Genomic DNA, 25,350 nt, shown 5'->3' on the forward strand with positions numbered 1-25,350 from the left:
CTTACATGGCCATAGTATGATTGTTAATATCAGGAAATGAAACATGAGCATGATACTATTATCTAATGTGCAGAGCTTATTCAAATTTCACCAATCGTCCCCAGTACCGTCCCACAGGCCATCCCTCCACCCACACGACAGGAGCCGATCCAGAATCGTGCACTGTCTCTCTTGTCATGTGCCTTTAGTCTCCTCTAATCTGGGATGGTTCCTTGGCCTTTGTTTGTCTTTCATGACATCGACACTTTCTTAGGGTACAGACCAGCTATGATCTAGAATGTTTCTTAGTTTGGGTTTGTCTGACATTTTCTCCTAATTAGATACAGGCTCCACATTTTGGGCCGTGACATCACATAAGTGATACTACTGTCCTTTTAAAGAATTGCATCAGAAGACACAAGGAGTCACGTGGCCCCATGGCTGGTGATGTTAACGTTGATCACTAGGTTGGGGTGTGGTTGGCCGGTTTCTCTCCTGGAAAGTTACTATTTTTGCCTCTGCAGTTGATAAGTGGCTGGCAAATATCTTATTACTCTGACTCAGGAGTTTCAGCCTCCATTGATGGTTCTTGCCCAAATCAAGTATTACTATGATAGTGGCAGAATGGTACTCTTCAAACCCAATAACCTTTCTCTATTATGAGAAAGAGCTTTCCTTAATCTTTTTTATGTATTTGTTTGTTTATTCCTTCACCGTCAGGATGGACTTGTGGATTCTTATTTGATGAGTTTGACCCATTACTTTCATTGACACAAAGACAACTGTTCTCTGTAGTATTTTCTAAGCAGTTCGGCTAAGGGGTCTTTCCTCATGAACAGCAAAACACCACATCACTGGCGGGAACTCAGAGATTCAGGGACCCCCTTGTATTATAACTATTCTCTTGACTATCACATCTCTTCGACCAAGCTGTAAACTACTGAGGGTTGGCACCATCTATCCACACCCCTTCTCTGATTCTTAGTACAGAGTAGGATAGAAAACATGGGCTGATCCAGGTTTCACCCAAGTCACCGGTCCCCTCTACGTGCCAATTTTTCTCAATAAAACGAGGACAACAATATCTAAGTCACCTCGTTGGTTGCAAGGAAAAAATGAGATAACGTATGTAAAAGGCTCGGTGTGAACTACTGGTTTCTCCTGTTAACTAGAACTTGTCCTTTGAAGATGCATCTGACTTTCCTCATCAAGTGGAATGTATTAATTGTAAAACCATATACATTTTACAAGTGAAGAGACCTATAGAAATAATTTGATGTGACTGCTTCCTCCTTTCTCTCTCTTTTGTCACCGCTCGAAGTGGTGACAGCAGAGCATGGTAAAGCTATTTTAAGGTTCTCGCTGACTCATTTGAAGAGTAAAGAAGAAATGTTAATAGCGTGTCTCTTCACTGGTACCATCAGTTGCAAGGGCCCGCAGGTAACTGACACCATTTCAGCCTCTGGAAAATGAAAACTCTGTTTCTTCTATCCTGGTGGATCAAATAAATGCAGGGAGCGGCAGCTGGCCTGGTGATAATTAGAAGAGAAACGATTCGGGGCGCCTGGGTGGCTCAGTGGGTTAAGCCTCTGCCTTCGGCTCAGGTCATGATTTCAGGGTCCTGGGATTGAGACCGGCATCAGGCTCTCTGCTCAGCAGTGAACCTGCTTCCCCCTCTCTCTGCCTGCCTCTCTGCCTACTTGTGATCTCTCTCTCTGTCAAATAAATAAATAAAATCTAAAAAAAAAAAAAAAAAAAAAGAAGAGAAACAACTCGGGACATAAAGCTGCAATTGTAAGAGGGGCTGAGTGGATTTTGACTAATGTTGTCATAGCTCGTCTTGAAACGCCAAGTCTAGAATACTTATGGACCTTCATGTGGTGCAGGCTCCGGAGCAAAGCAAGACCACCTGTTTCCCGGTTCGAAGAAAAGAACGTTCTGTACTTCAGTGAGGCTGAAGCTATAAGCAATAGTAAGTCCAATGACCTATATGTATATTAAAAACCACGCCTATCAAAAGGGGAAAAAACCTCCTGGGAACACTGTCCCCAAAGACAGCTTGGCTGATCTTGCCAAGAGAAACATACACCCACCACAAAGCCTCACTTTCTGATCAGCAGATTAAAAACAACGCCCTGATAGAGAAGAAAATGGCCCTGTGCCTGGTACCATCAACTCCTTCAGGCTTTCCCGCAGGCGGCCTGTTTATCCCTACAGCTTAGCAACTAATTTCTAGCTCACGGCAAGTGCTGCTTCTCTACTTCAAAGAAACATCAAAATGATACTGACATCATCTATTGCTATTTGCCTCTACAGATATTACCATTTTTGTAAGCTCTTATTTTTTTTACTGTTTCACTAGAACCAAGCTACATATTTGGAAATCGTAAGCAGAAGAAAAACCCCATGAAGCTTCTAGGAGAAAGTACCCAGGAGTATGCTGGGAAACTGAATTATGCACAATGTGCTTGACCCCTTGTCTAGCACGTGTGACGAACACTGATATTCATTAACGAGCATGAGATGTAGGAAAAGGAAAAGTGCCTTGTAATCAAGCTGTGCGGTATGTTTCATCTCGGAGAAAGGATAAATTATCTTGTTTTTTCTAAGATTTTTTTTTTTTTTAAAGTAATCTCAACACCAAATGTGGGGCTTGAACTCCCAACTCCAAGATCAAGAGCTGATCTTGATCTCGACCGACTGAGCCGGACAGGTGCCCAAAAGGATAAATTACCTTAAAGCTTTTCAGATATGACTTACATAATCAAACTGAGACATATTACTGCATATGGTCCATTCATTTTTTTTTCCATCTGAACAAGTAAACCGAATTGATGGACGATCACGTGATGGCAAATACAGCAAAAACCGAAGACTCGATTGTGGTGATAGTGAAGTGATCACGCCTTCATCTGAGGAAGGCAGGAGGTTACTAAGCTCTCGCGACATGAAGGTGACACAATGGACTTAAAACTCAAGCAGTTCTTTCAAACTCGAGTTACTTTCGTCATTTTATTCCTGTTGTTATGACAACACTTTTAAAAGCAGCACTTCAAACGCTTAGCATTCAGGCATCTTATTATAGATTTGAAAATGACACCTAAGGGTATGCAGGGCTGCTCCTGGGAGCTTTGGGGGACTGGAAACCAAGAAGAGACCCAGTTAGTGCACCTGGACTTCTTCCCGGGTTTGGCCCCCAGAGTCCCTAACTTGGCTTTTTTCTACAAAAACAAAAAGCCAAAAAACCAAAAAACTAGTGAGGGCTCATCCAGAGGAGGGAAGGGTACAGAATTTATGTGGGAAGATATGTATTATTATTCACAGTCTGTGTTCCTAGTTGCATATGCGAACAAGACACACTTTCATGACCTTACATATATCATTTTCTTGGTTACAGCCTGTGTCATGGGCTTTTATAAGTCTGCACACACAGTGTGTTCTGTTGTTGTTGTTGTTTTAAGATTTTTTATTTATTTAACAGAGAGAGAAAGATCACAAGTAGGCAGAGAGACAGGCAGAGAGGAGGGGGTGGGAAGCAGGCTCCCCATGGAGCAGAGAGCCCAATGTGGGGCCCGATCCCAGGACCCTGAGATCATGACAGGAGCCAAAGGCAGAGGCTTAACCCACTGAGCCACCCAGGCGTCCCCTGTTGTTGTTTTTAGGTAGGCTCCACACTGGGCTTGAACTCCCGACACTGAGATCAAGACCTGGGCTGAGATCAAGAGACAGACACTTAACCCACAGAGCCCCCCAGGCGCCCCAATGATAATGGGTTCTGATGGCTCACAGTTGCTTATTGTTAGCTATTGATGTAACTCAGTTTATAGAAAGATTTCTCACAGCACAGATTTATGATGAAAATTAGTAATTAATAAAGGGATATTGGAGTTGGAGTGAACCCATTACATGAATCAGCTGCTCAAAGAGCAATCACACTACAGTCTGATGAAGGTGTAGAGATGTTTGTTAGACTTCATAATTTTTTTTAAGGAGCCTATAAACAGAGAAATGTTTTTGCTAAGGACACGAGCTGGATATTGGCATTTTCCAGTCATTATGTATCCGTAGGGAGAACTTGATCTGTCATGTTGAACTCTCCCTGCCCTGAAGTACATTCCTCTGATAATTCTACCTTGGTCTCCCTACATCTGGGGTGTTTGGTATGACGGCATGTGAGTTATTACTAAACAAAGTGTGGCTCAAGTAAACTGTGCTGATGGGTTCGTTTTGGAAGAAGTTGGCGTCGGTGTTATTCTGGGATTCTAACGAGTTAGGCTCTGCAGGAACGTGCCGCCATGTGCCAGCAGCTTCCGAGTTGAGTGGCTTTTCAGATTTGTCCTCTGGACACATGTTCTCTGCATGGTAATTTTGGCAAATTAAGCAGCTATAATAAGGATCGTGGTTTTTGCTGCTGCATACCAAGAAGGTAGCCATGTGAATAACATTTGCTGAGTTATTTTTGGTTGCCAAAAACAAATAATTTATCATCAGAATGCAAAGCAGTTAGGTAGAGCTAGATTCTCAACAAAGCAGAATTAGGTTCCTTTTTAGGGTATACCAAGACTGGTTAGGAATTTCTTACTATCCTTTGCTTTGTCCAGAGGATCTGAAACTGTAAAAACAGCAATGAAGCAAAAAGTCCATGCCTTCCTTAGCTTAAAGTACAATTTAGTGCAAAGAAAGAATAAATGTTTATGGCTTCTTCCTACAAAGAAAGATCCACACCAAAGAACTGGGTCCTCCCACATACAGTAAATTTCTAACACGCAAGACAAAGGATATATGACAGACTTCTTTGTACACATGTGAAATGCTTTGTTGCTCGGGTCTGGAGCCCAAAAGGCACAGTCAGGATGCTTTCCCCTCTCAGGTGCCCGCATGAGTCCTACGACCACCCTGAGCTCTCTCACTCAGGCTAGTAAGTTAACTTCCACTCTTAGGGACCAACGATCCCTTCCGCCCATTCACTGTCCTGAGTCAATTTCCCTAGAGGGGGTCAGGTCCATTCTTTTCTTAAAAAGATTGTTTATTTGAGAGAGAAAGAGAGAGTGAAAGGAGGAGAGAGGAGAGAGAGGGACAACCAGGCTCTGCACTGAGCTCAGAGCCCAACGCAGGACTCGAACCCAGGACCCCAAGATCATGATCTGAGCAAAACCAAGAATCAGACACTTAAACAATGGAGCTACCCAGGCACCCCAGATGCGTTTTTATAGAGCAGGAAGATGAGGGGTTGGAAGACTTCCCAAGAGCACCTGTCTTCTCTAATGCCCCTCTCGACCACCGCTTCTCACCAGCTTCAACCCCTGTTCTCTGCTAGACCTTCCCTATGATCCCTCACAGAATTCACCCCATTCGCTGGGTCACACGAGAACTGTGTGAGGAACTACTTTTAGTTTTCTGGGACTCAGATCTCACTCTGCAATGCTTGGCCTTCCTCTGGCGCTTGTCTTCTAAAGTTTTTCCTTGGTTCACTGGTGAGAAAGTGGCTGTCACTCGTTTTCATGGGTCTTTACCCACGGTCTCTACCCTCCCCTCCATCAGCCTGGGCGGCGTTCTAAACAGAGTGAGACCGACGATTCTTTGGACAACCAGAGAGAAATAAAACAGGGAACAGACTTCCCCAGGGACCATTTTGCAGGACCTCAGACATCTCACCAATCAAATAATTTCTTGAAGGAAAAACGAAAGGGAAGGACAAGAGACTCAATGGACACACTAACCCGATGTGACGTGTGGATCCTGTGTTGATCATGACGCCAAACCGACAGAACTAAGGTCATATTTTCACTTGGAACATTTTTAAAAAAATATTTTATTTATTTATTTGACAGAGAGAGAGATCACAAGTAGGCAGAGAGACAGGCAGAAAGAGAGGGGGGAAGCAGGCTCCCCACTGAGCAGAGAGCCCAATGTGGGACTCGATCCCAGGACCCTGAGATCATGACCTGAGCCGAAGGCAGAGGCTTAACCCACTGAGCCACCCAGGTGCCCCGACACTTGGGACATTTTAATATGAAGTACATATTAATCAGAACTGTTGCTAATAGTTTAGGTATGGAGTGGAACATGGATTATGTGAGAAAATGTGCGTACTTTAGAGACACACACCAAAAGATGTAGGAGTGAAAAGACCTAAGGTTTAGATTTACTTTAAAATGCTTCAGCCACGGACACTTGGGTGGCTCAGTAGGTTAAGTGATTCCCTTTGGCTCAGGTCATGGTCCTGGAGTCCCAGCATCAAGTCCCGCATGGGGCTCTCCGCTCAGCGGGGAGCCTGCTTCTCCCTCTGACCCTTCCCCTTCTCATGCTCTCTTTCTCTCACTGTCTCTCAGATAAATAAGAATCCCAGGACCCTGGCATCATGACCTGAGCTGAAAGCAGACGCTTAACCAACTAAGCCACCCAGGTGCTCCAGAAGAAAATAATTTTTAACCTTTCCCCCTTTATAGGGCAGTTCAGGACACGATAAAAGGCAAGATGGATGCGATGCAGGATAGTCCTTGAGTTGCTCAGATCCTGGTGCAGAAAAAGATGAAGTCATCAAGGAGGGAAATTTGTGTCTATTTTCTCTAGAAAGAGGAGGAGATTTTGTTTGGCCTTTTAGCTTGGTGGGTCTACTCTATCCCACTTCAAAGCAAACAAGAAGTCTATAATTTGACCACACTGATGGTCAAATTAACTGGCTTTAGGTTCCAAATCCACCTAATTTTCCACTGCCCTCGGGCCAACATCTGTGTAAACACAGGCACTCCGAGCTGGAACCATGTCTCTTGGGCCAACGGAAAGGGAGCTGTGTGGTCAGGGAGCCTCAGAGTTTGCCTCTGTTTCTCTGGCTTGCAGGAGGAAGCTCGTGGGAGTACCTTGAGACTTTTACCATCAACAAGGGGACAGGGAGGTCTAAGGCTGTCAGGACTTACAGAAACAAATGCATACTTCAAGCAAACTGGGGCTGGGCGTGGGATTGGGTAATAAGAGCCATGTGAAAACAAACAAAAATGAAATAATCTCCACGTAGGGAGGGTAGGCATCCAAGCCAATAGACAGAGACCTTCTCCAGCATATGGCGCTTCTTTCCAAAGAATGTAGTATCAGGTGCTAAATTAAAAAGAATCTATGATAGGTGACCCTTTGGAAAGAAATAGAACAGTTCATCTGGTGGCTAAGCAGCTCTGTGTGTCTCTAGCATAGCCTCAGGGCCTCGAAGAGGAGATGGGTAATAACATTTTAGGTCTGCAGATTCCCCCTTTCCAACGCTTTGACAGCTACTCTACATCCCGATAGCAACTGGGTCGGGTATGATAGGTACCACAATGCCTGTTGTTTAGGTAAGGCAACTGACCTGCAGGGCATGGTCCACAAGACTGTTGGAGGAACAGAAACTAGAATTTGAGTGTCTACCCCCCAGATGGGCTCTTGTGTCTACCCAACTCCATTTTCTTTCAGCTGAGAAGGCAGAATTCCTCGCCTAGTTTTCTTCGCCTGTTTCTTAACGTGACTTCCTATCAGCCTAGAGGGAAGGGTCATCGGTGTTCAGAATGCCCCCAAACATCATCCGTTGGTAGTAATCGGGTACTCAGATGGCTCAGGAAGAATGGCTGACACTTGTCTATTACCCTCCTTGTGTTGTATTTTCTGATTTTACAACCAGACCTACAATGAGGCGCTCATTATGGGTTGACAACGATAATGACAGTATTTGATATTTTTCTAAGATTTTATTTAGTTATTTAAGAGAGGGAGAGAGAGGAAGCACGAGCTGGGGGTTGCAGAGGGAGAGGGAGAAGCAGGCTCCCTCTGAGCAAGGAACCCAATGCAGGGCTCGATCCCAGGACCTTGGAATCATGACTTGAGCAGAAGGCAGCCCCTTAACCCACTGAGCCACCTAGGCATCCCACGATGGGATCTTAGATTCATCAAAAATAAACGGGCCATCTTTGCCATGCAGAGGTAATCCATCCCTGTCCATTATACTCTGTGGCTAAATCCAGAAAATCATGACCACTGTTAGCAACTCAGTCATTGGTTTATTTGAAAACATTTGCTACCCTGAAATAAATATTTAACCTACATCCCAGCCTCTGTAAGTTCCTATTGATATAACTCTCACTAAACTCCAGAAAAAGCCTAATATACTACAACATCTAATTTAGAAGTCCCCAAACCTGGCTACCTAATAGAGTCACCTGGAGAGCTTTTATTAATTATTATGATTATGATTATGATTATTTTTTATCTGGAGAACTTTTAAAAAATGTCTGAGCCTTAGCCCCAAAGATTTCAATTTAGCTGATCTGGGGAGGGGCCTGGGGATAGGTTATCTTTAAAAAAAAATCTTCCCAGGGCTTACATTTTCTCTGCACACATGGTATGCAGCAATCACTGACCATATCTCCCTTCCATTCTTTTAATATGTAAAAAATTAAGTCATTAATGGGTCCCTGGTCACCTGATTCCAATTCACTACAAACGATATTTGAAAAAGGCATTGCAAGTGTTTGCCAGGAAAAACAGGATATAATTGTATTTTTATTGAATGACACAAAAAGCGAAAGATTCTTGGAATCCTAGAATTTAAAAGAAAAACTTTTCCATTCTTGCAAAGACTTAAAAGTAATGCCTTCTAGTGGGCGTTTGGGTGGCTCAGTCATTTGAACCCCTGACTCTTGATTTTGGCTCAGGGCATGATCTCAGAGTCATGAGACCCCGCCCCCATTCACTCCAACCCCCTCCACCCCTGTTGGTCTGGCTCTGCGCTTAGCAGGGAGTCTGCTTGGGATTTCTCTCTCTTCTCTCCCTCTGGCCCTTCTCCCACCCACGCACACATGTGCATGCACACGCATGCTCTCTATTAAAAGAATGCAATGCCTTCTATCTCAGGGCTGTTGGGATGAAAGAACTCAGCCTGCCTGGGTTTGTGGCCAGCAAGACTACTTTTTATGCGTATCCTTGATAGGTTGCTTAGCCTCTCCAGGCCTCAGTGACCTCACCTGTAAAATGGGGATGACAATAAGACCAAGCTCACTGGTTGCCTGAAGAGTAAATAGACCAGGGAATGTCAAGTGCTTAAAAGACTGACTATGCATTTGTTATTTTTATTGTAACCATGATGAGACTGTATTATCAAATCATTCTTAGTTTAATAAGGTCTAGATTGAGATTCCTAGGCATCTCCCAGAGGAGAAAAGCTTCAGAGGAGTTGAAGGCATGAGGTTTATAATTTACCTAGGTACTGTGCGTCTCTTGAAAACTGAATTAGTAAACTGAGCTAGTCTTCAACGATAGAGACTATATGATATATGCAGAGGGAGTCAAAAACTGTTGATTTTCCTGTTTAAAAAGTGCAGCTGGGGTGCACCTGGCTGGCTCAGTCAGTGGAGCACGCTACTATTGATCTCAGGTAGTGAGTTCGGGCCCCACACTGGGTGTCGAGATTATGTAACAATAAACTCTTTTTATTAGGGGCGCCTGGGTGGCTCAGCGGGTTAAAGCCTCTGACTTCGGCTCAGGTCATGATCCCAGAGTCCTGGGATCTAGCCCCACATCGGGCTCTTAGCTTAGCAGGGAGCCTGCTTCCCCCTCTCTCTCTGCCTGCCTCTCTGCCTACTTGTGATCTCTGTCTGTCAAATAAATAAGTAAAATCTTTTTAAAAAATCTTTTTTAAAAAAAATGTGGTTGGTGTTAATATGGTGCAGGATCCTGGATACTTTACCCTCTCAGCAGGCATTTTTAAGAGCTGATTTCCCATGGTATGATTTGCTGGTTTTTTTAGTGAACACCCTCCAGACAATCAGCCTGCTCTGAACATTTTCTTTTTTGAAGGATGTCATCCACACCGTATGTTTCTCAAACCTCTGCTCAGACTTGGGAATTCAAAGTACAGAGAACACTGAATGTGGGTGTTGAGTACAATCAAATGGGGTGAGCACAATTCAGAATGTGAACTATATAACGTCTTTCAAAAATGACATGAATTCACATAAGAATGTATTTTGATCCAGTGGAGGGATATAATTTTTCTGTGCCCCCTAAATATATCATTTTGGCAAGATGGTTCTATTGTTTCCAAGTTAGCAGGGCAGGGGTTCCAGCCCCAAGAGTAGATGCCCTCCAGCTTTTCAGCCTGGGGTACCCAGGGTGAAGAGGAAAGGGGGCACCAGTGTGGACGGGTGGCCAGATGCGAGTAACCACACCCCTGCCTTTTGCCACCCTCCAGAGCTGGATTCCAGATTACACTGTATGCCACAATTAATATTCGCCGCAAGAAAAGGTAGTATTAAATTTATAGTCACGCCTCTGTTAGTACGTCCAGAGTCAAGGAATATGGTTTACATGAGAGCATTTGTCCTAGCAAATGAAGAGCACATGTAAACGTACATGTAATTATCACGAATTTCCTGAGTGGACTCAGCCATTTCATTCCCCCAAAGCTCTGGTTGATAGAGGGTCTCAGGTTATACAGAATCTTAGAGAATCCTACAGCCAGCATCTTCATAAGGAGTAGAGAGAAGGAGCAAGTGAGAATAAGTAAGCAGCAAGACCCAGAGGTTTAAACACATATGCGCACACAAAGACCCATCAAGCTGTATGGTATTGGTTACAGAATTAGTCAGCAGTGACCCAACTGGTATGCATCCTCCCCTTGGGACACTGACCTTGGGACAATGGTTTCCTCTGCTGTAAAATGGAGACCATACATCTGTGTCTTAAAGTCCTTATGAGGATTAAGGGACATCAGGCTTATAAAGCAAAATGCCAGTCACAAAGTACCTACTCAGTGAAACTGATGCCGATCCCGTCATCACTGCCATCATCATCACTGTCATCCTCATCAAAGTCAAGAATAGAAACCCCAATGGCCTTACCTAAACAATGCAAGTTTTATGTTTTTAGGCTCTGATTTATTTTGTTGATCGAGTTGGTCGTGCTAGAACCTAAAATCTCAAGTGAGAAATTCTGGCACAGTAACTAGATTATCCTGGAACTGCAGCTCCATTGTCTGAGCTGGGCTCCCCTGGGAGGGGTGCATGGGGAGGGTGGGCAAGGGGTGAGTGATGCTCAGCTGCACCTGAAGACAGAATCTGATTAGGGCATGTCACGTTGCCTTGGAAAACGGGTCACTGCTTTCCAAACAATAGCAACTGAGGGCCAAATACACATGTTCTTTTTTTCTTTCATGAACTGTCCTCTGATTGTTCCTTTTGGATCTTAGGGGAAACCCAGTTGGAAGGATAAGAAAATTGGAGTGGAGTTCAACACCCAAGGTGTTGTCTTTTGAACTTCATTGCAAGGCATTTGTTTAACTAGCTCGGTTTAACCACTTCTACATGTAAGTTCCTATATAAGACATTTCCTTTTTTTTTAATTAGTTGACTTATTTTTTAAAAGATTTTATTTATTTATTTGAGAGAGAGAGCGAGCGCGCACAACCAGGGGGAGGGGCAGAGGGAGAAGCAAGCTCCCCGCTGAGCAGAGAGCCCAACACAGGGTTCTATCCCAGGACCCTGGGATCATGACCTGAGCCGAAGGCACTTAACCAGTCTGAGCCACCCAGGTGCCCCAAGAGATTTCTTTTATAATTCAATGCCAGGGGAATCCGCCTTCTGAGGAACTGCTGCTCTGTATGTCCATCTTTCTGATAGCAATAACTTAAGTGATAATCTACCATGGACTCCCTTTTGCCTGGCTTCAAGGAAGTTCAGAGCAAAAGTCACAGCTCAATTGTAGCACGAACATTAATTCTTTTTAATAAACTGGACATTATTGTAGCCTGTCTCAAATGCTTGAAAAGTCACAGAGTATAATTTATTTTTTTTAAAGATTTTATTTATTTATTTGACAGACAGAGATCACAAGTAGGCAGAGAGATAGGCAGAGAGAGAGGGGGAAGCAGGCTCCCTGCTGAGCAGAGAGCCCGATGCGGGGCTTGATCCCAGGGCCCTGGGATCATGACCTGAGCCGAAGGCAGAGGCTTTAACCCGCTGAGCCACCCAGGAGCCCCGACAGAGTATAATTTCTTAAGCAAACTTTTACCAAGTCTTATTCTTCTCTGAACTACTGTATAGGAGTTCAAACCATCTACTGCTTGACAGAAGTCACAAGGATATTTCCATCCAGCTGGTTTTAGGTTTAGTTTTCAGAAGCCACTGGATCACAGAGGTCTGGAGACAGTGTGGAAGCTAGCGATCCAGGATTCTAAATCCCCCATCAGTGTCGACAAAGGAAATCATCATCATTCCCATTGAATTATTCCCACAAAAGAAATTAGACTCAGGCTAACACGGGGTCCAGTAAGGTAACTTATCTCACACAGATTTAAAGAATGGGCACTTCTGGAAAAGATGAACCAGGAGTTAAATCAGTCAATTAAGGCTATTGTTCTGGGGATCCTATTCAAATGCCGGCAAGCAGATCGGAGGGCTCCACTCGTGATGCACATCAAAGGGAAAAGAATACTCCATTTAACAAGCCCACGCAAGTGTGCATCTCCCACACACTGGCTGCCACTTCGAATCTTTTCCAACAGGGAGTCGGAGGGGCAAACCATCCAACAATGAGGCAGAGCTGACAGGATTCATCTTTTTCCACTGCAGGTAATTACCCCAGATACGTCTCCCATGCATCACTTAAAAACCGTATGAATTAACAATGATCTTGTTTTCCTACATCCAGGAACTAAGACAAAACAGATCAGGGGATACTTTACATGTGGGTATGGATCAGACAATAGTCTTTATGAAAAGGAGTGGAGAATTCCTTTTTCCGCGGCTTTGTCTCCATTTCTGTCCCCCTTTCTGGAGTGGCCCGGACCTCTGCAGCATCGCGAGGGTCGGCAACCCGGCAACCCGGCAACCACAGCCCAGCTCCGTCATGTAGGGGGGCCCCACTTCCTGAGTACGCCCCTCCCTGGCAGTTCCCGTGGGAACTCCTAATTCGGGGTCTTTGTGTATTTCTGCCCACGGCCACAGCCCAGAGGACCCCGGTTTAAAACTGGGCTCTGTTCAGACCAGTCTTGCTGGGTCTCATGTCTCAAACCTATAAACTGGTGATGCTAATAGGAATGACCTCAAAACCTCGCGAGGACTCTGGGAATTAACACAGGTGCCTGACACACTGTAAATGCTATTCAGTGGTCACTGTGACTCCTTAGGTTACTGTTACAGAAAACATTTTTATTTAGATTGGGTGTTTCACAACATAAGTGGGGGCTTGGTGTCAGCATGCCGTATGACACACATGTACCCGCATCTATAATTCAGGATTTGCATTTATTTTATTTTGTTTTATTTATTTTATTTTAAGATTGTTTTTTATTTATTTGACAGACAGAGATCACAAGTAGGCAGAGAGGCAGGTAGAGAGAGAGGCAGGGTTGGGGGAGGGGGAAGCAGGCTCCCCCTGGAGCAGAGAGCCCGATGTGGGGCTCAATCCCAGGACCCTGGGATCATGACCTGAGCTGAAGGCAGAGGCTTTAACCCACTGAGCCACCCAGGTGCCCCAGGATTTGCATTTATTTTAAAAAATTGCAATGACTTGGGGCGCCTGGCTGGCTCAGTCATTAAGCATCTGCCTTCAGCTCAGGTCATGATCTCAGGGTCCTGGGATCAAGCCCTGAGTAGGGCTCCCAGCTCATTGGGGAGTCTGCTTCTCCCTCTGCCTCTGTCCCCTCCCCGACTCATGCTCTCTCTGGTTCTCACTTAAATAAATAAATAAATAAATAAATAAGATCTTTAAAAAAAATTGCAGTGACTTCAGACACCCCTGTGCCCTGGAAGGCCTGGCCTTCAGGATCATGTGATTTACCTACAGGCAGGTGATGGAGTATGCGTGCAAGGCCTACCTGGGTCTACTCTCCCCCCGTCAGACTGTAAATGATGAAACGAGCTCCTTAAGCGATAAACTACACACTTCCTCAATCGGGTTTTCTCAGTACCTCTAGCTTGGTAACTGCATATCCACATGCATGGAAGCATCGTGAGTTAATGCAGTCTCTTAGTCTCTTTCTGTTTTGAATGTCCTCTTCCATCAGTGGGGAAAGGGTCACTGCAACCATCAGAGCCAAAAAAAAAAAAAAAAAAAAAATTACATCTGGAAAATATTTTAATATGAAGACGCACACACTGAGGATCCTCAAAACAAAACCCAACACAACAGAAAAACAAACCCTCGAAAAAAAAAACAGCCCATGTCATTTCAATCCTATTTTAGGCCGAAGACCATTATGACAAAACTCAAAGGTCAAACTTCTTTGGAAATGTCATGGGAGCCTGAAACAGGAGCAGTTCCTGACATCACGGGGGTAGGTCTCCACGTGCAAAATACAGATCGGGCTGAGAGCATTAGACAGGTGATGAGGGAAAATCATCAGACTTCAGGCTCCCGATGAATGTGGGTTCAAATAGGCCTCACTATGGTGGGGGCCTGAGGCAGGCAGACAGAACCAATCACCTCTCCCTCTCCCCAGCTTCACGACGTTTTTACCACAAAGGCAGGTTGAGTGGATCTTCTGGGGCCAATAGGCCCCAAACGAGGAGCAGGGATGGACACTCAATGCTGACTCAGCCCCTTCAGCGCGTGACCTTGGACACCCCACTTTACCTTCACGTTCTGTTTCCCAATCCAGGGAGCCAGGGGCATTAATGGGAGTCCTGCTACGTCACGGGGTTCTGTGGCTTCAGTGGGACACAGTGTGAAAACCACACACATCAACAGAACATATGGCAGTATCATGGAGTCTAGGGTCATGGGGGTCTTGAACTTGGACTTCAGGAACGGTAAACTTTAGGTGTCAGGAAGAAGGCATGTGCAGAAAAGAGGTGTTAGAAAGAGAAGCAGGCAGTCAGCCTGCAGGGAGAAGGGGCTCTCGCGTGGCTGACGGCTCCTCAGGGGCCAGGTCCCTGCAGGCCAGCAGTGTCCAAGTCCTCAGTCCCCAAGGTGAGGACCCTCACAAGGTTTATGGCACCTCTACTGGCCACACTAAGGCAGCTCTACTTTAAAAAGAAGTTCTCTGGGGGACACCTGGCTGGCTCTGTCAGGGGAGTGTGCAGATCTTGATCTTGGGGTCGGGAGTTCAAGCCCTGCGCTGGGCATAGAGATTACTTCAGTGAAGAAAGAAAGAAAGAAACAAACAAACTTAAAAAATAAATAAAAAGAAGTTACAGGCTCTTTGCTTATTCATGTTGGATTAGGCTAGTCTGAACCCCTCAATGCTACCTGTTCCATGCAAACAAACAAACCAAAATGTGTGCCAGTGGGCGTCAGACAGACATTTTTTCAAAGATCTTTGTACTTATTCATTCGAGAGAGAGAGAAAGGGAGCGAGCACACGAGCCCGGGGGAGGGGTAGAGGGCAGAGGGCAAAGCAGGCTCTCCTCTGAGCAGTGAGCCCAACAGGCAGCTCAATCCCGGGACCCTGGGACCGAGAGCTGAGCCCAAGGCAGACGCTGAACGGACTGAGCCCCCCAGGCACCCCCTTCAGATACACATTTCAGGAATGAGCTTCTTAGGCTGAGGCTCTACAGGAGGGGAAGGTGGGTTTTAGCTCTGGTTATTCTACGACTAACAACGTCATGGTGTTTCCTCAGAGTAAAGAAACATGACGGGAATAACACAAGATGGTTTTAATTGACCTTTGTTCTGCATGTGACTGTGTGGATCCATCTGGCTATTTCTTGCCGGGTGACAAACCATCCCCACACGGAGTGGCCTAAAACAACAACAGTGAGTCAGGAACTGGGAAGGGCTCCCCACTGGACGGTTCTGGCTCAGGGTCTGGTCTGCTGTCCGATGGTGGGCAGCCGGGAGCTGCTCAGGCATGTCTCTTTCTCCTTGTGGTCTCCAGCCTATCCCTGTGCTTGGCGGTTTGGGTTTCCTCCGGCTGTGGTAGCTTCGGGAAAGTCAGACAGCTTTCAGCACAGCTAACACCTTCAGGAACCAGCATTCCAGACAATAAGGGGGAAGCTGATTTGCCTTCTAGGACCCATCTAGCCTTGGAGGTCACGTTTTCTTTTAGTGGAAAAAGTCACACTTTGAGGGAGGGGAACCTGGGACCTTATTTCCTCTTGGAAAGAGTCTCCAAGTCACTTTGTCGTGAGGTTGATATACCGTTGAAGACATCTTTGGAAAATATCATCAGCCCTCCAGACTGACCGTATATAGTTTAGAGTGAAGTTATAGAAAACCAGTATTTATCCATGACACTGATCTTTCTGTACAATCTCTCCTTCATCCCACCCAGCCAAAGATCTCCAACAAATCAGACAGGAACGTCTAGCATGCCTTCTGATGCCTTCTCCTCTCCCCCCGCCTTGGGCTTTGATGACTTAGTGACACTTGTTAAACTTCCTGAAAATCTCAGGCATCTACTTCTGTTCTCCCTCGTGCTGCGGTCTCTCCGACCAGGCTAGTTAGGAGTGCCCTGTGCACACTTGTGTCTGCCCAGGCTCCCGTGACTTCCCACAGCAGCTGCACTTGACATCGCCCCAGCCCCTGTGTAGATGCCTTCCGGCCGAAGCAGGGAGCACCAGGGACATCTGCTAGAACCCCCTGCAGCTAGGATCCCGTGTGACGCAGGGGAGCTCCACCAGGAGCAAGCCCATGAGATCTGCAGGCAGAAGGCTGCATGTATCTGTTTCCTACGGCTGCTGTAACAAATTCCTACCAACTTAGTGGCTTCCGATGTCACACATTTATTATCTTACAGTTCTGGAGGTCAGGAGTCCGACATGGGTCCCCCTGGCTAAACTCAAGGTTTTAGCACACTGTGTTCCCATCCGGAGGCTCCATGACAGAATCCGTTTTCTTGCTTTTTCTGGGCTTCTAGAAACCACCACATTCCTTCTCTGTGGTCCCTGGCTTCATCTCCAAAGTGGGCCATGTTCTCTCTTTCTTGCCCTCTTCCATAGTCCTATGACCACAGCTGGAAAAGCTTCACCACTTTGAGGGACCCATGTAAGGAGACTGGGCCCACCTAGAGAATCCAGGATAACCTCAAGGTGCTGAATTTCATTATAGTGGCCAAGTCCCTTTTGCCACATCAAATGACATGGTCCCCAGTTCTGGGGATGAGGATGTGGATGTCTTTGGGGCAGGGGGAGTTTATCTTGCCTGCTGGGCTGTATTTCTGCTTCTCCATGGGGACTGCTGGCAACCACCCTCGTAGACCACCTGGTTTTTTCTGTGCTGGCTTCCTGACCGGCTGTTTCTTGACCCTGGCTGTGGCACAGCCTCATTCCGGAGCCAGTGACTTCTCAGATCGCCAGGCAGCTTCTTGATGGTTGTTCAGACAGTGAGGGGCTCCATTAGTGACACAATGTGACTTTCAGCCTTGTTCTGGAAAGTTCAGCCTGGAGCGTGACCCAACAATCCTGCAAGCCATTTTATTTTACATCCTCAGCTGAACACTGAGGCATGTTCACAGCTCTATACCTTTGCACCTGTCTCTCTCTCTTTTCTAAGCTCCGCTTGTTTCTGGGGATGAAACATCACCAAGACAACATGACATTAGCTTAGAACTTGGGAAGACAGGAGTCATTCCAAAATGGCTTAAATGCTACCAATAACCTTATAAATGAAAAGTATGGCCACTGAAGGGTTACCGGCTGGTCGTTTTCCTGGAGTCTTCACTTAGAGCCCTCAACCTTGAACCCCCGCAACCAGCAGGGCACCTAGTGTGTGTCACCTTAATTAGAAGGCAGACCGGTGCAGTTAAAGCCAAGGCCATGGCAACCCCAGGCCTTCATATGTAGCAAAAAATAGTCAAATCAAATGCTATACTGGGAATAACCTCCTGGGACTTGCATCAGCTCCACGAAACAATCACTTTGAACTGACTCCTCCAATTAAGAGAAGAGGGGGGGAAAAAAAAAAAAGCATATGCTTTTTTGTGTTCATCTGCATTGCTTTTGTATTTTTAAGGCACCCCCTGCCCCCCGTCCCGCCCCACACTCCTGCCCTTGCCTCCCTTCCAGAAGCGCTCCTAGAGGACAAGGACAGAAGACAACAAGCTTAAAGAGAATGGGGTCATTGTTCCTTCAGATCCTTCCTGGACAGTTTGCTGGAGACGGAAGAGATCACCTCCAGGCTAGAGGTGCACACCAGTGGCATTAAACCCCAATGACACGTGGCCTATACAAGAAAGAGTTACACGACATCGCTTCTCTGCGCATAAACTGGTTTTTGGAACAATCACTGTCAGCTTTGTTTTAGCATTCTCAGCATTATTAATAGCCTCACTTCAATTGTTCCCATCCAATCTTTGCCAGGCAGGCCTCCTCACTGCCCTCAGCGTTCCTACCTCCAGCCTCAGTCTCAAAGTAAGTCACAGGCAGTCAGTTAATACTTGATGCCTCCTATTTGCTGTGCAGCAAGCCCTGAGGTCATAGGAATGAGGGAAACGGCGCCTTTGTGTCCTCGGGGAGCTTACGGTCTTCCTCATCTTCCCATCTGGTGCGTCTCCCCTTTTCCCGCCCGTTCATCTGTATGCCTACAACAGGCTCAGCAATGAAATCTCTCCTGCCCAGCCTTCTTCTCCTTCTTCTGACCTCAGAGTTCTTACTTCTAGGGTGACTGCGGAACTTACTGGCCCATGCAGACAGGACAAACCAAGACGCGCGTGGACGGCACACCATTCAACACAACTGGGTTCTTCCTACTTCTCTTCCAGACGGTGCATTCCCCGGAACATGGAGTCAGTAGCTTACACTTTAATATTGAATGAAAAAGCTAACTTTGGCCAGATCCCAGAAGAGTTCTTAGTAAACAGGTGCTTAAAATGAAGAAAAAAAATCAGTACTCCCCTCAATTACGTAACGCTGCAGACCTGGACTTCAAATCCACCTCAGAAATAAACATGATTGTTAATCACTATATTCTATTTTTGAATGCTAAATAGTGTGAAAAGTATTCCCTTTGTCTAAGGCTCCTCCCTCCTCGGTCTAGCAGAGAGCTGGTTTTGATCTTGGGGAACATAACACAGACACATTGCATCTCATTTGCTTTCACTGTTTAAAAGAAAATCTAATTTCCTTTTTTAATTAGTGTAATGAACGTGTGAAAACATTCCCCTCCACACAGTCCTCATCAGTGTCACGTAAGTAATGCACAATAAAATCAGTTGGAGTCGCTTCTTTTCCTGACGGGTCCAGGGTTTCCTCCGAGGGAGGGCAGCCGACCATCGGGCCATATGCAAAACAATCTTTTCTGGATAGCCCGCAAAACTCTGAGAAAAACATTCCTCATTTTTAGGAAACATTTCCAACTGAAGTGGGATGAGTGGACTGTGACCAAAAGACCCTGGCCTTTAACCCAGAGAGGGCTTGTGGGCTCAGAGAGAAGATCCCCGGAGGGAAGAGGACATGTGGGTGTTTCCATATTAAGTCACTGAAGATCAATGTGTTGAGTGATTGTGTTCAGTTGAATCAACTTGAATGTTTCCATGTGCACAAGGGTGAGGTCTGCACTTTAGGGGGTAGAATATTGTCCCAAGAAACTGCCTCTCAGGATATGATTTTGAAAGTGGAGGGAAATGAAAAAAAGGAAAAGAAGGAGCGGGGGGGGGGGGTGGAGGGGGAAAGGGAAGAGGAAGGGGGAGGGGGGAGGGGGCGAGGGGGAGGAGGAGGAGGAGGAAGAGGAGAAGAGGGGCTCCTGGGTGGCTCAGTCAGTTAAGGGTCTGCCTTTGGCTCAGGTTGTGATTCTGGGGCCTGTGATCCAGCCCCACGGTGGCCTCCCTGCTCAGCAGGGAGTCTGCTTCTCCCTGCCCGTCTCCCCACTCATGTGCTCTCTCTCTCTAATAAATAAAATCTTTTAAAAAGAAAGAAAGAAAGAAAGAGAGAGAGAGATGCCTGGGTGGCTCAGTTGGTTAAGCATCGGATGCTTGATCTCAGCTCAGGTCTTGATCTCAGGGTGGTGAGTTCAAGCCCCAAGTGGACTCCATGCTGGGTGTGGAGCCCACGAGGAAGGAAGGAAGAAAGGGAGGGAAAGAAAAGGAAGAAAGAAAGGCACATACTCATAATCATGTTCCTTTCGAAACAGATCTTTCTGACAACCACATTGTGGGGTTCGCATGACAACAGCTTTATGACATCACTGCACGCTGCGATTTGCCCTTGGGGAACCAATTACGTGCTGCTGGCCTATCCGCACCTCCTCTCCCACCCCCACCCCCAATTCCCTTGCTCCATTGTCTGTCTTCAGCTGGTATTCTTTTCTGGTTGAATGGCCACAAACACAAGCTGTCTCTCTCCTCCGGCTGGTGGAGTCCGGACTCGGCAGAGGAGACAGCCGTGGTCAGGAAGCCCTTCAGGAGCACGAGGCCCCGTTCCGGCCACCAGGGCAGAGGAAGCTCCATGGAAGTCAAACGTGCTGTTGCCCCAAGGAGCACCCACTGTGTAAATAAAACAGACTTTCACTTCTGCCACCACTTCCTCCCCAGAGAAGCAAGAAAGTGGTTGTAGACTTCTGCCTTCATTTCAGAATGAAAACAAAATCAGCTTTCTTATTTTTCGCCCCAACGCACTGTATGCAACCAACAGTAAGATAAAACACTGGTTTGCAAGCTCTTCAACCCGAGGGACTGCTGTTCGCTGATCTGACCACTTAGTGTGAAGCCTGCAGGCCGCTCTGCTCACTCTCTGTAACCGCTTTTGTCTGGGTTGGCGTCTCTTGACGCTGAAAGATGAGCCCATAATCCGTGAATTAAACCAAAATGCAACAGAGAAGTGGCTCAGCCGGTGGCTGGTATCATAGCTGGGCTGTGGGCTCTTGCCATAGCTGGGATGTTTCCCTGTAGTGACTCAGATGTGGGGTAGGACACCTGGCAGTCACGGGCAGGACCCCAAGCCAATGGACTTCAAGACTCAAGGCTGGAATTTTTATGTGAGTTTAGCTACCAACATGTAGAGACATAAACAGCTCCTTCCCAGCCTCTCCGGCTTCTCCAGGTCACCCGGGAAAGGGGAATGAGTCTCTTTCCTGCTGGAAAGAATTTTACTTTGCAGTCAACAAAAGGAAGGAGAGCCACTTCTGGAACCCGTGTCTGGGCACTCAGAACGCTGTGCATGTCCTTAGCACGTGCTCTCGGTTATTCTTTGTATTTCTTTGTGTGTATACTAAGGATAGAACATTCACAGCGAAATCTCACAGTGGTGTGGCCGAGAGAGAGAGGAGCAATACCAGTTGGGGTGGGGGGGGGTCCTTCTGGAAAAGCAACACAGCACATGCATGTGTTTACTAAACTGACCACTGGAGACAGTTTGCACAGGCACAGGCATTACCTTCCCTGGGGAAGAGCCGTACTTTGGCAGGATCTCAGCTGAAGGGCAAGCCCAGCACAGGAGACGTGACCCTGCGGGCTGGGCTGGGAGGAAGTGCTGAAGAGAGGGGAGGCCCTTCCCCTGGCTGCTGTTACCCTGCCTGGACACACCCCTGCAGTTTGCTCCTACAGAAGGGATATGGCTACTGGCTGCTTCCTAATTAACCACTGGAGAACAGCCTGGCCACGCCGGTTCTTACAGAGTTCACGGTGACGCCCCCTGCTTGTGACAGCCGCGGAACAGAGAGATGGAGACAATGCCTGGAGCCCGGGGCTGCTCCCGGGCCAACTCAGAGTCTGGTCCAACGAGGCTTCGGGAGCGAGAGGGACAGGCAACTAAGTGAATACCCGGGTCAGGTACATTCTTAGACCCAGAGAAACCTGACAGAAAGCAAAAAGCAAGAACTGGTTGCATGTCAGGTAACAAAGGGGCAGATGCTGACCCAAGCTGCCCAGCCCAGTCCCCTAGAGAGGGCCAAACACAGTTTCTTTGGAAATGGGGGCAGTGATCTGCCTCAGTCCCAGAACTTCAACCAAGTGCATGATCTGAGCACTTTAAAGGTGGAGCAGGAGGAAAGATGGCCCAGCCTGTTTCCGGGGACAGTCATAACCCCACAGTCACAAGCTTAAGCATTTCCTCTCAGCACTCAAGCAACACAAATGTCTATCTCCAGGATAAGAAGCTTTGACACCGCCAATCCCCCTCTGCAGACCCTTCCCGGTGCCCCCGTCAGCCTGGCTCTCTTGCTTTTCCGAGGGCTCTCTTGCCCCGCAGGGAGCTGCCACCTCGCACCAAGGACTCTAATAGGCTTCTGCCTCCTTAACATCTGGAGGGTGCCACCTGTGCAATTTCAGACATCCCCCCACTCCCTTATAAATGAGGTGTCCTCTCTTTGCTCCCCAATGCCCTGGGGAGGAGGATAGGAGGCGACAGTCTCGCGGTGACAGAGCTGCAGTTGCCTCTCTTCTCCAGACCCCTCCCAAAACACAGAAACTCGAAGGGGGCTCCTGGCCTCAGGTGCATCGCCCCTCCCCCCACGTATCCAGCCCCAGGTCGGCATCCGTGCACCGCATTTCTCCTGCCTGCCTCTTCTCTCAGTTGTCATCTGGGTCCCCCACCCCACCCCACTCCACCCCACCCGCGTGGATTTAGACCCCCGATGAAGAGGCTGGCTTCTACCCAGGCTCAACCCCACCGCCTTGGGCAAGTGAAGCCGCTGGACACTGAGATCCCGGCCCTCGCTGGACACGGAACAGGCGTGCAGAGTGCCGGAAGTCGCTGGGTGACAGCGGGTCGCGGGGACCCACCCGAGGGCATTGGCCCTGCCACCCCCAGAGCACCCACACGTCGGACCCGACATGTCCCCGCTCCGGAATGTCTGCCCCCCCCCCCACCTCCCCAGGCACTGCCCGGGGCTCCTTACCATCTCTGTGGTCGGTCAGACCCTCTACCCACCCACCCCGCCCCACCCCCACGCCCCTCTGCTCTGCCTGCAGAAGTGCGTGTGCCCTTTCCCTGGGCAACTTCGCGGCCCGCCCCTGTGGGCGCAGCAAGCCGGGGACCCCCAGTCGGAACGGCTCCTGAACCCGCGGCGCTCACTCAAGCCCAGCACGCCCCCTGGCCACTCCGACCTCACCCGGGTTGCAAGCAAAATCAGAAGCAAAAAAGAACCCCCGAGAAGGCGCACATACCTAAAGACGAGAGCTCCTTCTCATGACAAGGGGACCCTTGGGCTCTCTCGGCGTGAAACAGCCTCGGTGCCAGCGCAGTTTCCCGGCGGCCAGCACCCCGAGCTTTGCAGACCGCTGAGCTCGCCCACGGGGGAAGGGACTAAAGGCCGCAGGAGGCAGCGGTGTCCCCGCGAGCAGCCCCCAACGGCCCTCCGGCTTCGCGGCGGCTGCGGCCGGGGGTGCAGTTGCGGGGCCGGCAGGCGCGAGGCTGGCGGAGCGGAGCGCGCAGGCGGAGGGGCGGGGGCCGGGGAGCCTGCGGAGGGGAGGCGCGGCCGCGGGCCGGCGGCGTCGTGTGAGCAGGGAGGGGGCTGGGGGAGACAGCTGCTTGACAGTCACTTCAGCGCAACTCCGGGGAGGCTGCGCTTTGCTCTCTGCCTCCAGCTGATCGCCGGCGCGCCGAGCTGCTCCGCGGAGCCGGTGGGGCCGCTTCGGAGTTACCCGGGGAATTCGCGCCGGCGAGCGAGCCTGGCACAGAGCGCGTTGGAGGGAGAGGGCAGGGGAGGCCCCGCGAGGAGAGACCCTTTCAGCTCACCGTCTGGGATTTGGAATGGAGAGTGCGCCTTGAAAACATTCCGCGGGGGCAGCCGAGGCGGCGGGTGTGTGAGTGTGTGTGTGTGTGTGAGAGAGTTGAGAGTGTGCGTGCGTGTGTGTGTGTGTGTGTGTGTGGTTGGGGGCGGGGTGAAGTTGGTTGTTCCAGGCAAGGGTAGTGTTGGAAAGCCCCCCCTGGGGAGACCCGCTTTGTGTGGGCCCTCCACTAGGTCCTGTTGGGTAGACAGATCTTGATCTGATGATGAGGAGAAACGGGGCGGGGGGGGGGGGATGGTTTTGTTTCATTTTGGTGGATTTGAACTATACATAAAGCTTTCCTTTGGGAACGCGTGGGTGTGTCTGACAGCGCATTTTGGAGTGGACGCATACTGTATGAGACTGGGAGTCTGTAAGGACCCTGAGACAAGTTCTCCGCCACCCGCTTAAACAGGGAATGTATACTAGGCTTCGGTTTCCCTGCCTGTAAATCCACCATACTGAATACATTGTGTATTTAGGATATGTTAAATAACACAGAACTGCAGGTGCATCTCTGCACCCCCTCACCTGACCCAGCTTGGGATTCAGTAACTTTGTGAGTGAACTGGTGACAAGCGTAGACAATGACCCAAAGGGAATATTCCAGGGGACTGTGTCAACATGGGAACCCCTATATCCAGTTGTGGGAAGGAGACCACCTCCTCAGGCCCTGGATAGGAAGAGCCAAAGATCTAGCCTGATCCATGGATCCCAGCCCACCTAAGGATACAACATCAGCGGAGCGTGTTTTACGTTTAGAAAGCTCACCCGAGGGGTGCCTGGGTGGCTCAGTGGGTTAAAGCGTTTGCCTTCGGCTCAGGTCGTGATCCCGGGGTCCTGGGATCGAGCCCCGCATCGGGTTCTCTGCTCGGCGGAGAGCCTGCTTCCTCCTCTCTCTCTGCCTGCCTCTCTGCCTACTTGTGATCTCTGTCTGTCAAATAAATAAATAAAATATTAAAAAAAAAAAAAAGAAAGAAAGAAAGCTCACCCGAGAGCAAGCCGGCTCTGGTCTCCACTTCAGACCAGGAAGGGCGGCCTGAACCTCGAACACCTCGAACACCTTGATAGTCAGAGCCTTTGGTTTCTTAAGATGCCACCTGTCTTTGCCCTTCTTCTAACTCACAACACAGTTTCTCAGTCTTCCCATGAGGGCCTTCCTTGCAGAGGAGAAAATGTGTCAACCGCATGACAGGAACATTGCAGTGGGCCCAGCAGGTTATTCTTCCCATGTGTTCAGCGTTGGTATTCTGGCCAACACGTAAGTCCCTGGCAAGGCTGGTTGTCTCGAGTCCGGCCTCGCTGTGCCAAGCACGACAGTTCATGGACTGTCTTCTCCTACCCTTCTGTCCTCGGAGCAGGTCCTCCTCAAGCACTGTATCATTTATTCCTGATTCTACCTTAGCAGGGGGCGTTATTACTCCCATTTCATGGATGGGAAAACCAAGATTCAAGAGTGTTAATGAGACTTGTCCACAGTTGTTTGAAACAGCTATGTTTGTGACGACTTCTTACACAGGAATAGATAACCAATACAGAAAAGCCATCTTTTAAAAGAGAAATACGTTGTGGTCACTTTCCTGCTTAAACCCTGTATGCCCCATTTATTGTAGAATAAACCCAAACTCCATACCAACGCTCACAAGGCCTCCTGGTCTCATGAGTACCCCCTCGTCCCCTTACTAAGCTCAGGCCGCAAGAACCTTCTTTCAGTTCCATAAACAAGCGAAGAGAGGTCTTCCCTGACCACCCGCATCTCTAAGTATCGG

The 25,350-nt window shown here is 48.2% G+C and overlaps 1 protein-coding gene across 9 annotated transcripts in view; it reads right to left on the minus strand.

The window, feature by feature from the left end:
• RIPOR2 (RHO family interacting cell polarization regulator 2) overlaps positions 1-25,350 on the minus strand; it is a 215,494-nt gene that overhangs the window by 63,206 nt on the left and 126,938 nt on the right. Inside the window, exon 1 of one of the 9 annotated variants that reach the window (XM_032341262.1) lies at positions 22,979-23,218. The exons of the other annotated variants lie outside the window; for them this stretch is intronic. The gene's annotated coding sequence lies outside the window, so the exon portion shown is untranslated. Of the gene's footprint in view, positions 1-22,978; positions 23,219-25,350 lie in introns of those variants that run through there. 9 annotated transcript variants of the gene reach the window in all.

The sequence above is a fragment of the Mustela erminea genome, chromosome 4, assembly GCF_009829155.1.
Source record: "Mustela erminea isolate mMusErm1 chromosome 4, mMusErm1.Pri, whole genome shotgun sequence".
Classification (NCBI taxonomy): Eukaryota; Metazoa; Chordata; class Mammalia; order Carnivora; family Mustelidae; genus Mustela; species Mustela erminea.